This window comes from Ascaphus truei, chromosome 6, assembly GCF_040206685.1.
Source record: "Ascaphus truei isolate aAscTru1 chromosome 6, aAscTru1.hap1, whole genome shotgun sequence".
Lineage (NCBI taxonomy): Eukaryota > Metazoa > Chordata > Amphibia > Anura > Ascaphidae > Ascaphus > Ascaphus truei.
The window spans coordinates 103,768,442-103,781,896 of NC_134488.1; positions in this window are offsets into that span (position 1 = coordinate 103,768,442).

Genomic DNA, 13,455 nt, shown 5'->3' on the forward strand with positions numbered 1-13,455 from the left:
GACGTGGATACTTGTCCTTCCCTCCTGTCCAAATGGTCTTGACACCTCGGACACATCCTCTGTGGCTTTCATCTCCACCATATGAGTAGAAACAGTGGCACTCAAGTTGGTAGCCCACTGGCTCGCTCAGAATACTGGATCTGAACGTCCCAGCTCATCTCTGTGCACAAACAGATGTGTTTTAAAACACACTGTTCCATAAACTACATACTTTAAAAATATCCTAAGTCTTTTGGTTATGGGAAATAGAATAAGAAGCTGCACGTTATTTCTTACTAGCCATATTCCCCACACTCTATACAATAAACGTAGGACTGGACTTTTAAAAGTCCCCTCACAACCTTGTAGATGGTTGGAGTAACCCTAGAACCCCTATACCGGTTCTGGGTGACCTGGGCATTTACTGTGTATGCCCATTAACCTAGGGACCCCTTGACTGTTTCAGGGACACCTCATATCCATATGCCCCATTTACCTTTCTGGGCTGTGCTGAAGCAGGGACCCCTATTTGTGAGTCGCGCAAGCGTTTTCAAGGGGAGATACAATGTGTCTACATGCAGCCAGTCACCCGACCTGATTCCTGGGTACATTTTTAGGGGAACCAGCAACTCTGGGCCTTGACTAGATAGACAGAATCTGACAACACTTACTCCGCAATCTCCCCCCACCCCCCCCCCCTTCCCCCTGAAACTCATACCACAGCAATCCCTGTTTGCTGGCATCCCTGGAAAGGTAAAAACACAAAAATTCTTTATTGTCACATAATTACAGGTAATGCTTTTACAACAGTTGGGTCCAAGAGACACTCCTAAACCCCAAAACATGGATCAGAGGTAACCAAATGGGCTTAACCTTTATTAGTGAGCCTGGCTGCCTCTTCACCGTCATAGCAGTCAGTGCAAATCTTTATTTGCTATATGGGGGGGGGGGCTTCAATTACTAAAATACTCCCATTTTCTCATCTGTTGACACAAGCAGCCTACTTAGTCGGCCCATTTTCTGTTTACAAATTGCCTTTACCTTTCCTTGTTCACACTTCACTGTCTAAACGTGTTGGTGATTACATGATGAGATGCGAAGGTCACAATCTTACATGGTTTTAAGCCAACTGCTTAAAGCCAACAATTAAGTATAGTATTAACCCAAATGGGATTTTCTGTACTCAATGAATAACTTCAATAAACCAATGTTCAAAGGACAAATCAGATCAAAATACAATAAAATGAAACATATCTAAAATGAAAAGATAAACGAATAACCATGTTTCTTATATGAAAATATTAGGCAAGTGTCACAGGAGACCAGGCAGTTTACACCTTTTTATACCAGGATCATTCATTGAGCAAAACAGGTAATGAAATAAATTGTAGTTTATTCACTTAAATAGGCATACACACAGTGGAACACAAACTACAGGCAAAAAGACATACTGACTTGGGAACTGGGGTAAAAAAACTAGACTCTCCTAGGTGCAGGGAATTTTAAATAAGGAGTTTCCCCTGACCCGGACTTAGCCCGCAATGTCCTCTTTCTTGGTGGAGACTGGGAACTTCCATAGCCCACAAACCCAATACAAGGGCAATCTGGGACACCTTGGCACTAACTGAGGTACCCCTATGTTACCTAGAGATCCCGGCTGCTACAGGAACACTTTTCATCCCTGTGCCTCATTTTACCTTTCTGGCTGTTCTGAAGCAGGGAACCTTAGTGGTGAGTCACGCAAGCATTTTCAAGGGGAGATATTGCTGGGACAATGTCCCTACATGTATACAGGAATCAGACATGATTCCTGGGTAAATTTTTAGGGGAACCGACAACTTTGGACCCCAACTACCTGGGCACATTCTGACAACCCTTTCTCCGCAAAACCCCCCTTGAAACTCAGACCCCAGCGATCCCTGCTTGCTGGCATCCCTGGAAAGGCAAAAACACATACATTCTTTATCAATGCACATTACAGTTTATGTATTAAACAGTACTGGGCTCAAGGGCTGACACTTCTTGTATCCTTATTATGGATCCGGGATAACCAAACGGGCTGGAACCTTTATTTGGGAGCCTGGTTACCCCCTTACCATCACAGTGAGACCCCCGTAATATAATAATTACATATAGTGTAATATAAGATTATTAACTGGTTGCTTAATTAATTAATAAAAGTTAGTATTGAAAAGGATTAAAAGGTATATAATGGAACCCCATGTAAACCAATAACTTACAGTAGACCAGGACTGGCCAACTCCAGTCCTCCAATAGATAAGGTACAGGATATCCCTGCTTCAGCACTGGTGGGTCAGTCTTCGACTGAGCCACTGATTGAGCCTCCTGTGCTGAAGCAGGGATATCCTGAACCTGCCCTGTTGGTGGCCCTTGGGGACTGGAGTTGGCTACTCCTGACTTAGACTATCAATTGGTCACTGCAGATATTATAATTATCAAACTATGTTAGTTACCAATTGTTTAATTACACTCTGGGATTTGCACTCCTACATTGAGGTGCTTTAGTCCCAATGTAACATTTGTATAATTACAAGATAATTGTATTTTTTAATCCAAGTCGGCTTTTGGGATCAGCCTAAATTCTTCGTTATATTTATAAGTTGCCCACTGCCGAGTTATTCTTATATCCCCATTTTTCCGGCATCTCACTATGTTGCCAGCAGTTCTGGGCTTCATCTCACGGGTCAGTTTGCGCTTCCTTTTGCTTCATTGTGATCTTGTTTGTATGTAACTATAATCGTTAGTTCAATATGTCTAATTGATCAAACGGCTTGAATGCATTAGTAACTGTACTGGTCCATATTTAACAACAGATGAATATATATTCAATTGTGAAGTGCATGACTGAGTAGGATAGTAACATCTGAAAGTTGATATAAGACGAATTGCATGATTGTATTGTAATTATCCACAGGATATAAGTGGCTACTACTGAGAGATTAAACATTAACAAATATGTGACAATGTCTATACTTGTCTCACTATTCTAACACGTCAATCATCTATATTTAACTTATTAAACATGCCACTGCCAGTAAGCCCCTATAAATGGCAAAATACAATCTACACTTTGATATTACCTCTCATATAGACTCTGTTCTGGGGCCCTTCCTTTTTTTCTGCCGTTATAAATGACGTGGACACACCTTGTGAGACCTCTTCCCTGCACGTGTAGCCTATGCTGGAGTTACTATCCTATATGCATGCAGCGCCTGCCTCTCTAACCTTGGAAATGTGCTGCAATCTGATTTCTCCAAGGTTGAAAACAGGATCACCAAAAACAAACTGTTTTTAAACACTGACACAACAGTAACTGTGGTTTTTGGGACTATGGTTACATCTCGTAACCTTCTCATGACAGAGATGCTGATTAGAATCAGCTCCAACACTAATCTTACCTCAGTTATTAGCTTTAAATATTTGTGTATGTGGCTTGCCTCCCATCTAACATTTGGTTTGCATATTAATAAACTCACATCCAAAAGCTATCCCAAACTGGGTGTACTTTATAGAAAGAACTCCTGCCTAAGCCCATTGGTCAGAATAAAAGCATATTGCACAGCAGATGCTAATGCCAATTGACTTTGGGGGAATAGTGTGTGGTACAGCACCCCAAATCCACCTCTGCAAACTTTACAACTCGACATGCCGTTCTGTGTTATTATGTAACTTGAACACCCATCGTTGTGACATGTTAACTCTGTGTTTTTTAACCGGAGTTCCTAGGAACCCTTGGGTTCCCCGGTACCCCTAAAGGGTTCCCTGCAATTTTCAGGTAATTTGAAAATTGTACCAAACACAGAAGAATTTACAATGCATCTGATCTCAGACGCGCTATTAGAGAGGGTTGGGGTTCCTTACAATGCATCTGATCTCAGACGCGCTATTAGAGAGGGTTGGAGTTCCTTACACTGCATCTGATCTCAGACGCGCTATTAGAGAGGGTTGGGGTTCCTTACACTGCATCTGATCTCAGACGTGCTGTTAGAGAGGGTTGAGGTTCCTTACAATGTATCTGATCTCAGACTCGCTATTAGAGAGGGTTGGGGTTCCTTTCACTGCATCTGATCTCAGACACTCTATTAGAGAGGGTTGGGGTTTACAACGCATCTGATCTCAGACGCGCTATTAGAGGGTTGCGGTTTACAATGCTTCTGATCTCAGACGCGCTATTAGAGAGGGTTGTGGTTCTGCAGAATTTCACATTATAATTATAGGGATCCTTAACGAAAAAAAGGTTGGAAACTACTGTGTTAACTGCATCAGGTTGGCAATCTTTCTGGACAAGTTACCCAATTATCTGAGCAGGCTTCTCACCCTTTATGTACACAGCACTTATCTCCTTAGATCCGCCTGCAGAAACCTGCTTATAGTTCCAAGGTTCAATAAAGAATCCGGTCGCTCTTCCTTCTTGTGCAGATCACCCCACTTCCGGAACAATTTACCCGAGTCTCTCAAATCCACTTCCTATCTAAATTCCTTCAAGACATCGGTCCCCATCGGTCCCCATTTCAAACATGTTTGCAATTGTGATGCTGTCAGTTTTACTTTGGACATACTTGAAAACATGAGGCAACTCTAAATATATTTTTTTCTGGTAAAATATTTAATAAACAAACATAGCACACCTGTTTTGTTACTGCGTATGTCACTGCGTGTGACTTAATAGATATGACTGCACTTTGCCTCCTACTCTGATTAATGTTCTATTCAGCGCAGATTAAGTAAGCAGTCAACGCCTAAAAAAACCTATAAATAGTTCTAGGTGGAGGTCACACAGAGAAAAACCAATCAAAACAAAGTAACGTTTATCCATTTTTAACTTGAGTAAAACAGGTATTTCTGAGAACGAATGGGACGTTCGTTACTATGGATTTGCATTCAACCGCTGTATTTTTGCTAGAGGGTAGCTTTAGATGGTTGCTTTATGTTCCACGGTAATACTTAATGTAGAGTAGATTTTGTTGTATTTAGATCATTGCCTACATCACTCCATAGGTACCATTCTCACACAATATTTCAGGCTCATATACTGTTTTTTGTTCACACACACTAATCACTTACACCTGCAGCGGCTGTTATTCGAACAATTCACGGCGCCGATTTCGTGTCCTCTGCTGTACTCCACGCGGCATGAACGCGGCCAATCGCCCCAGGCACCCGCGCTTATCGCGATTGCTTTGTTTGAATTTCATGGATTCTGTTTCTTTGGGTGCAATGAAATGAATGAATTGCAATGTGTACAGTACTGTGCTACTGTGTCAATGTAAGGTGTTTAAAAACCAGAATACTAAAATGCCATTTTCTGCACTCGCCACACTCGCGTCTTAAGGCGGGAAGGTTGGAAGACATCCCGCGCCATGGCATGGGTATTCCGATGTACACAACGCGTGAAGTGTTCGAATAATGGCCGCTGCAGCTGTAATCAGGTGTTTCTCAGACTGTTCTGTTGAAACCGGTGGCTCCATAGAAGGATGCTAAGAGTTCCAGAAGAAAAACTTGGTAATGCTGGATATTTGACTTCAAATAAAAAATAACAAAGATTCAAAAAGTTATATTATATGTTCTTTTGTATTGTGATAATACAGCGGTGCGCAAATTGGGGAGCGCGCCCCATAGGGGGGGGCGGGAGACGCACTGCGGGGGGCGCTGGGTTTACAGAGGCCCCACGCGCTTCCCGAAGGCACTTAAATTAAGTGCCAGGGGAGCGACGAAGGCCTCTGTAAACCTCACTTACCTTGGCTCCGGCGGCTTCTTACACGCGTCACCATGGCAACGCGGAGTCAAATTACACTGCAAGGTAATGTGACATCATGCCGCCGAAGCAAAGGTAAGGGGGGGGGGGCGCGGAGGGAGGGAAACTGCCGGCAGGGGGGCTCAGGGAAAAAAAGTTTGCGCCCCCCTTTGATATATACAATATAATAAAATGTCAGTTTAAATTGGAGCAACGGTGAAACTTGTTCCCTTTCCACAATAAACGATTTTCCACCGCAACATTGGATTTTGTCACCAGTATTTTAAGAAACCTATATGCCCCAAGAATGTTCCTTTTATAGGGCATAGTGTATGTATGTATGTATGTATGTATTTATATAGAGCCATTAATGTACATAACGCTTCACAGCAGTAATCCACGTGAAAATCATATAAATAACAAATAACATATAAAGGGGAGAAGTGTATCAGACATAAAAGTAACATTTAGGAAGAGGAGTCCCTGCTCCGAAGAGCTTACAATCTAATTGGTGGGTAGGAAGAACGTGCAGAGACAGTAGGAGGGAGTTCTGGTAAATGCCTCTGCAGGGGGCCAAGCTTTATGTATGAGGTGTAAATTATCAGCCATAGAGCTATTCATAGTGTACTTATGAAGGTGACATGTTAAATTAATTAAATCTGGATGATTAATATCTGTCTTTTTGTTACCAAAATCCAACACCTTTAAGTATTTTTAGATAATTGTTTTAAGTAATTTTTAATCACGGTGAGATGAGTCTTGGGAGGGGTTTGCTTTCCACTGGCTGCTCCATTTTGTCTGATGTCGCTGTGTTCAACAAGAGCCCCCTCTACACCCGTCTTTTATTTATTTTGACTCCCTGATAAGGACAGACGCCCCTAAGAAATGCAATTTGTAATTATTTTTTATAGAGAGACACTTTTATTGATTGATACGGATTGTTTGTTAGTTTTTTGTGTGTGACATTGCAAATGGCTGTGATTTTTGTTGGGAAGCATTGATCACAGAGGTAGACATTTTAAATATGTCCCAAAAAAATAGTTTATTCTTCTCTCAGCTTTAACATTTGAACTTAAAAATATATAATAATTCTGTTCCAATTATGAAAATTAAAGATTTTTTTTATTCGAATACTTTTTTTTTTTTTATAACCCAAGGTATACAAAATGCATGTTTAACCTTAGAAATATATTTCAGGACACCAATGGCAGTGAAGGGGTTACCAAGCTATTATCTAGATCTTGGGCTACTTTGTCACCCAATAGGAGACCAGGTCTTCTCTTCGAGGCATCAGAAGTGCTCAGTCACCTGAGAACCAATCTTACAGGTATTCCTTGCTGAAGACTTTTGTGTGCTCTCTGGGTGTATAAGGAGCCCTATTTAGAGTATGACACATGCCAATACATGTGGAGTTATGATGACATATTATTGCAGGACGCAGGATTACTTTTAATAATTGCCTTTCCTCACATGGCTTGATCTGTATTATGATATGTGTATTTATTTTTGTTGCCCGCAGACAAATGTATAAAAAGCCCTAATCAAAGGATAAGCTTGTCTGGTGGTGACCATACTTGGTTATTACTTGACAACATACTATTGTTTAAAAAAAAAAAAATAATAAGTATAATTCTCAGTAGTTTATGGTAGTTTCTAATTCACTTGCATTCTGGATCTAATATGGGACTCAGATAACGCAGAGTCCCCTATTCCATTAGGTGTGAAGTGGGGTAACACAAAGTTAATGATGCAACAACTTCCATTTAAGAATCTATGTAGAATCTTCACTCTGGAACAACCTACCATGCACCCAGACCCCCAGCGTTCAGACATTTAAAAACTCCATGAAAACTCACCTTTTCAATGAAGGCTGTCTCTGGTATACCTCTAACACCCAACCCCCTCCAACCCAGGGCCACAGACAGCTTTCCCAGGGCCCAAGACTAGTCTTCAACTGGGACCCTTCCTCCCCCACCCCCACAGTGTTGGCGGCCTTGCGAGACCCGCCCCCCCATCTCTCTCCCTCTCTCTGGCTAGCACCTCTCGCCCCCATCTGTCTCCCTCTCTCTCTACCTCTCTCTCTCCAACACCTCTCTTCCTCTCTCGCGCCTACCTCTCTCTCGCACCCAATTCTCATGCACACCACTCTATTGCCCCCACCTCTCACTCTCTTTTGCCCCCACCTCTCTTCCTTTCACTCACCCCCATACTCTCTCGCCCACTCTCATCCACACTTTCTCTCTCCCTTGCCCCAGATCTCTCTTTCTAGTCCGCACAGCTCTCTCTCTCTCACCCCCACCTCTCAACCCCACCTCCCTCCATCGCCTCCCATATTTCTAACACAATAACCCCCCATATTTCTAACACAACCTGCCATCTCTAACACAACAAGCCGCCCCATCTCTAACACACATACCAACCCCCCCCCCCCCCCCCGCTCCCAAACCTTAATGGAATTGGTTGTTGAACTGGGCCATATTCCAACCTAAGACACACTCCATCCTAAATGAGCAGCCACTCTACCTTCTTGTTTCAAAATTTTCCCTCATTCCCTCTCATGAGCGGGGCCCTCATTACTGCTTTGTATCTGTTTGTGCATGTTCATTTATATGTACTGTAACTGTTTCTTATAATATACGTTACTCTGTACTCCATTGTACTGCTCTGTGGAATATGGTGGCGCTTTACAAATAAACAATGATAATAATGCAGCTGAAGCCCGTTATAACACGGAGCTCGGGCCCACAGAATGGGACCACGTTATAACCAGGATCGCGAAGGGAAAAAAATGGCCGCCGAGGGGGGTGGGGGGGAGGAGGAGGCGGCACTGGCAGACGCACGAACTATCCCAGAAACAAGAGAGGAGGTGTGTTTATGTCTGTCTTCGTGTCTGTCTCCGTTAGCAATAAAGCTTTGAAAAGACAAAAAGGCAGCTTAGCTTTTTAAAAACGGAAGCCATGCTCAGACCGCATTGTAAGCGGATCCGCGTTTAACGGATCACGCTATAACGGAATAGAGCTGTAATAATAAGTAAATACATTATTAACTTCACATTAAACCGCTTCTCCTCAGAGAAGATTCTGCCTTGAAGGTGCAAAGAGTTTATAGAATTTGTAAATCCAACAGCATGCAGACAGTAATGGGGTCGGGGATCCTACCTTACTTGGAAGGATACGTGAACACCAATAGTATTAATGTAAGCGGTAGGTATGTAACAACTGTACTTTTCATGAAGATCAGGGGGCACTGCCTAAATAGCTCTATGCATGTGCTTTCCCCTCAGGCAAAGTGATCATTCGTAGCACGAAACATCTTTAGTCATCCACTTGACCCCCTTTTGCGTGATAATGCTGAACTGTGCAGTGCTGACATGGTCCATGTAGAGGACTGTCAGAGGTTACCAAGGGAGCACAAGGTTTGTTCCATAGGGATTATTTTGATCTACATCAGCCAAACAAAAATACAACAGCACATGTTCAGATGTTTAGTGGTGTGCAGTATCTGAACAAATACATTTATTGTTTAAGCATAAAGACTGTTGTCTTCCTAGTGTTACCACTTTCCCCCCAACCTCAGGGAGATTCGGTTCTTGTTACCGGGTGTAGTGCTGCTCACCTGTAAGGCTTAGTCCATAGAGACTGAAGCCGTGCGGAGGCGCGCTGAGGCTGAGGGAAAGAGGTGCTTTCCCTGGCCTTAGAGCGCGCGCCGTCCGTGGGCGTGTCTGGGGGGCGGGCCAGTGATGTCATGTAGCTGGTTCGCTCTCATTGGGCGAACCGCTCACGTGACCAGCCCTGCGCTCCGGCGAGCTCAAAAACGAAAGATTTCTTAAGACACGCTTCCGCAGGCATGCGGAAGCGTGCGCGAGCTCCTGCTAAAGCCGCTCTCATTGCGGCTGCAGGGGCTCAGGGCCGAGCAGCAGCGCGCCTCAGCACGGGCGCTGACCATGCCCGAGGCCTTAGGCTTACAGGATACTGAGTGTCCGCCGATGTTAATTGGGGATAATAGGACAGGTTTCCGGGTCTGTAGCTCTTATCTTTGGTGCAGTGCCTCCATTCTAACAGGGCCTATCAGAGATAGGAGCAGTCCCTGCAGGAAAACCTCTTTCCTGCCCCCTGAATGACTGCAGCCTCAGGCAGGAGTAAAACAAATAACTTGGGGTATTTATTCTGGTCGCACAGCATACATCACAGGACACTGACATAATACAGCAACCTCTTCTCTGGGGTCCCTGGAGCCAACCCAAGATGCTTGAGGCCCCAGGAGTCTCTCCTTGTCCCCCATACTCCCTGGTGGAGTATACAGTAGGTGCTTCCACTCCCCTGCAGGAGGAAAGGCCTGAAACCAGGTCCCTGGTCCAGCACAAAACACATCCCACTCCCCCTGAGGGGAGAGGATAGAACTCACCTCTCTCACTGAGGAGTGAGAGAGACAGAACCCACTAAATTGAGGCTGCAGCCCCTTTTGTTACCATTGGAGGATCCCTGGTCTTACCCCCGGCAGTGGGCAGTACCTAGGTCTTGGGCACACCCCCTGTCACTCTAGGGAGCTGTTTACTGCAGCAGGGCATAGATTTAATCCTAACACTGCCTGAGCGGGTACCAGGACTTGTGTTAGGCAGGGAAATTCGTAGCCCTGGCTACACAAGTTTCCAGAGACGGTATATTTAAAAAGCGAGAAAAGAAGACCAAAAAAACCTAATTTAAAAGGTGTGTGTTTTTATACAGCTATAATGTATCATGTATTTTTCACATTGGTTACACATGAGCAGTTTGTGTTAAAAAAATAAATAAATAAGAAGCCTTGGAGCCATTAGCACAAGAGCTTCCTGGCTGCAATGACCTGTATCCAGGACAAAAGAAATCACTTTTAAGGGGAAATTAATGATAGATCAGGTGCAGCTGGAGAACAACTCGGGAATGAGATGTGAGGAAGGGAAAAATGAAAGTGTTTGTGTTCGTGTGTGTTTTATATGCTCACAGCCAAGTACACAGAGAAAATGAGGCTGTATAACATCTCTCAAACAACGGAAAAAATTAGGCAAAGAAAAAAAACAAAAAGGATATTTATTTAAAGCTCCAGATAAATATCCTTTTTCCCATTGTTTGAGCTCATATGCTGCCTGTTTCGTGTATGTGTGTATCTATATCTATATCTATATCTATATCCATATCCATATCCAGGTCCCCTAGTTCAGCTGCGTAGCCGTGACATGGCTGCAGGCTTGTAACGCTTTGGCCAAAGGGTTTAACTAAATGACCCTTACCCATGAGAAATACTAATATTGAAGTATTTAACTATGTATTTTGTAGCATTGGGTATTTTTTGTCTTTGTTCATTGGGCAAGGTAGCACATGACTTGGGCTGCCTCCGATTTATGGAATGAATGCATGGTATTCCAAGGGACTTGGCCCGTATGCCGGTCATCCTCCTAGGGATGTTGGTCATGTGGTCGGAGTTAGTCCCACAGCTGGTATGGAGTCATGCCATATGTGCGAAGATTATGGAGAGATGCAGGCAGAAGGTGAATAAAGGGGTGTCAGACTAAGCCGACTGGGGGGGTGGCAGTTAAACGTACATTTTGAAGAGGCCTGTGTGGGGATTTATCGGCCAGATGTGGGTTTGGAAATTTAAACTTTGGGCTATAGGATGGCATAGAATGGGCCTTAGAGTGGTGGGGTCGTCGAGGCCAGTTCCAGGTGTGAAATGGCCTCTTCTATGGCTTTCTGAAGAGTAGTTAGGGTGGGTTTTTTCTTGCCATGCAGGCCTGTAAGGCCTATGTTAACCTCTGAGGGATCTCAGCCTAATGATTAGAGATCGAAACTGGGAAGGGATCCAGGTCTGGTTGGCTCGGCTGACCTGCAGGGCTCCTTCCGCTCTTGGGTTGGTTATCCGGTTCCGGGGGATGATGTTGCCTCTGGCTGGGTCAGCAGGTGGCAATCAGATGGGAGCCACAGAATCCATGGGCTCAGGTTCACTTTGGTCTAGCCTGGCAAGCACCCTCCTCTTCCCCCTTTATTATGGTTTTATGTAAAGTGGTTTAATAAAAGCTGTGGCCTTTTCCCCCAACAATAATGCAGATCTTGTTGTTCTTTGAGATAGGGAAAAGGGGTCACGTTTTGTATGTTAGGTCCTTCACATAGCCCCCTAGTAGGTCCAGAGTCATGAAATGCTGTGGTCGGTTTTAGCCACCATTGTGTCCTGGTGTTTTGTGTTTAGGAGTGAAACACTAGAAGGTTTGTGGTGTGGGGTGGCCACAGGGTGAAGGGGCAATTGAGAATTCTGCCACTCATGTTTTCCATGTGAAGTAAATTATTTTGGAATATAAAATGCCTCATATGCATATGTATAAGTGCCCTCTTTTATGTAAATACCATATGACACATACATTAATCACATATTTTAAACTATTCCCTCCACTCTGGTACCTTTCCTATCTCCTTCAAGCACACAACAGTTATACCTTTGCTCAAAAAAAAATCTTGACCCTGTCTGTCTCTCCAATTATAAACCTGTCTCTCTCCTTCCTTTTGCCTCCTTCAAAACTCGTTGTATTCTTACACTCTCCATTTTCTTACCTCCTATTCTCGCCTAGATCCTCTACAATCTGGCTCCCGCACTGCTCACTCCTCCGAAACAGCCCTCACTGAAATAGCTATTGACCTCCATGCTGCCAAACACAAAGGTCATTACACTTTCCTCATATTGCTTGACCTCTCTGCAGCCTTTGATATTTTGGACCACCCTATTTTCCTTCACATTCTCCATACTCTTGGTATCCATAACAAAGCTCTATCCTGGATCTCCTTTTACATCTCCCATCGTACTTTCAGTGTCTCTTTTGCTAACACCTCCTCCTACTCGATCGATCTCTCTGTGGGGGTACCCCAGGGCTCTGCCCTGGGACCTCTTCTCTTTGCACACTCTCTCCCGGTGACCTAATCACATCTCTTGGGTTCAAATATCCCCTCTATAATGATGACACACAGATGTACTTTTCAGCCCCTGACCTTACACCTGCTGTACACACAAGACGAGGGGGTCGGACCGGCACCAGTCAAAATAAATGAAAGTGTACCCTATAACACAATTGTAGATCATAATATATGAAATTAATGTGTGGTGGCTCCTCCGAGGTAAAGAATTGATTTATGGGAAAAAAGGAAAGGTCACCAATAGATATGACCGGAAACCTCGTAGATGATCAGCACTCAAAATATCAATCAATATTTAATACATAGCATAACACTAAAATAGTAGAAGTTACATCACCAATTGCTTTAAAACTCTAAAACATATGCCAGCACCTAGCAACAGCACAAATGGTTAAAGTAAAGGTAAGTGGTCCAGTGATCTTCTCAGAATCTTCTCAGAATCACTGAAACAGGTGTGGTACCCGAGTACTGATTACCGTGACGTAAGACAAAGTACAGGTTATAAATGTGGAGTATTTGTTGTTATAAACAACACATTGCCTCTAACACTCAGGGGGCGACTCCCACACAATCTTTCCACAATTTGTTTTCACATTGTATATATGCACTTTCTGATAATTATTATTTATTCTCGATCATTTAAGTGATTAGTCCCTTTAGGCAGGTACTTATATCTCTGATATTAATTAGAGTCAGAGTTCTATTATGACGTTATCTATACGTCTGGCTAACCTGTAGTCAAGGCATTAACTCAATGCTGATCATTAAGTGAATTGCTGTATAAGCGCT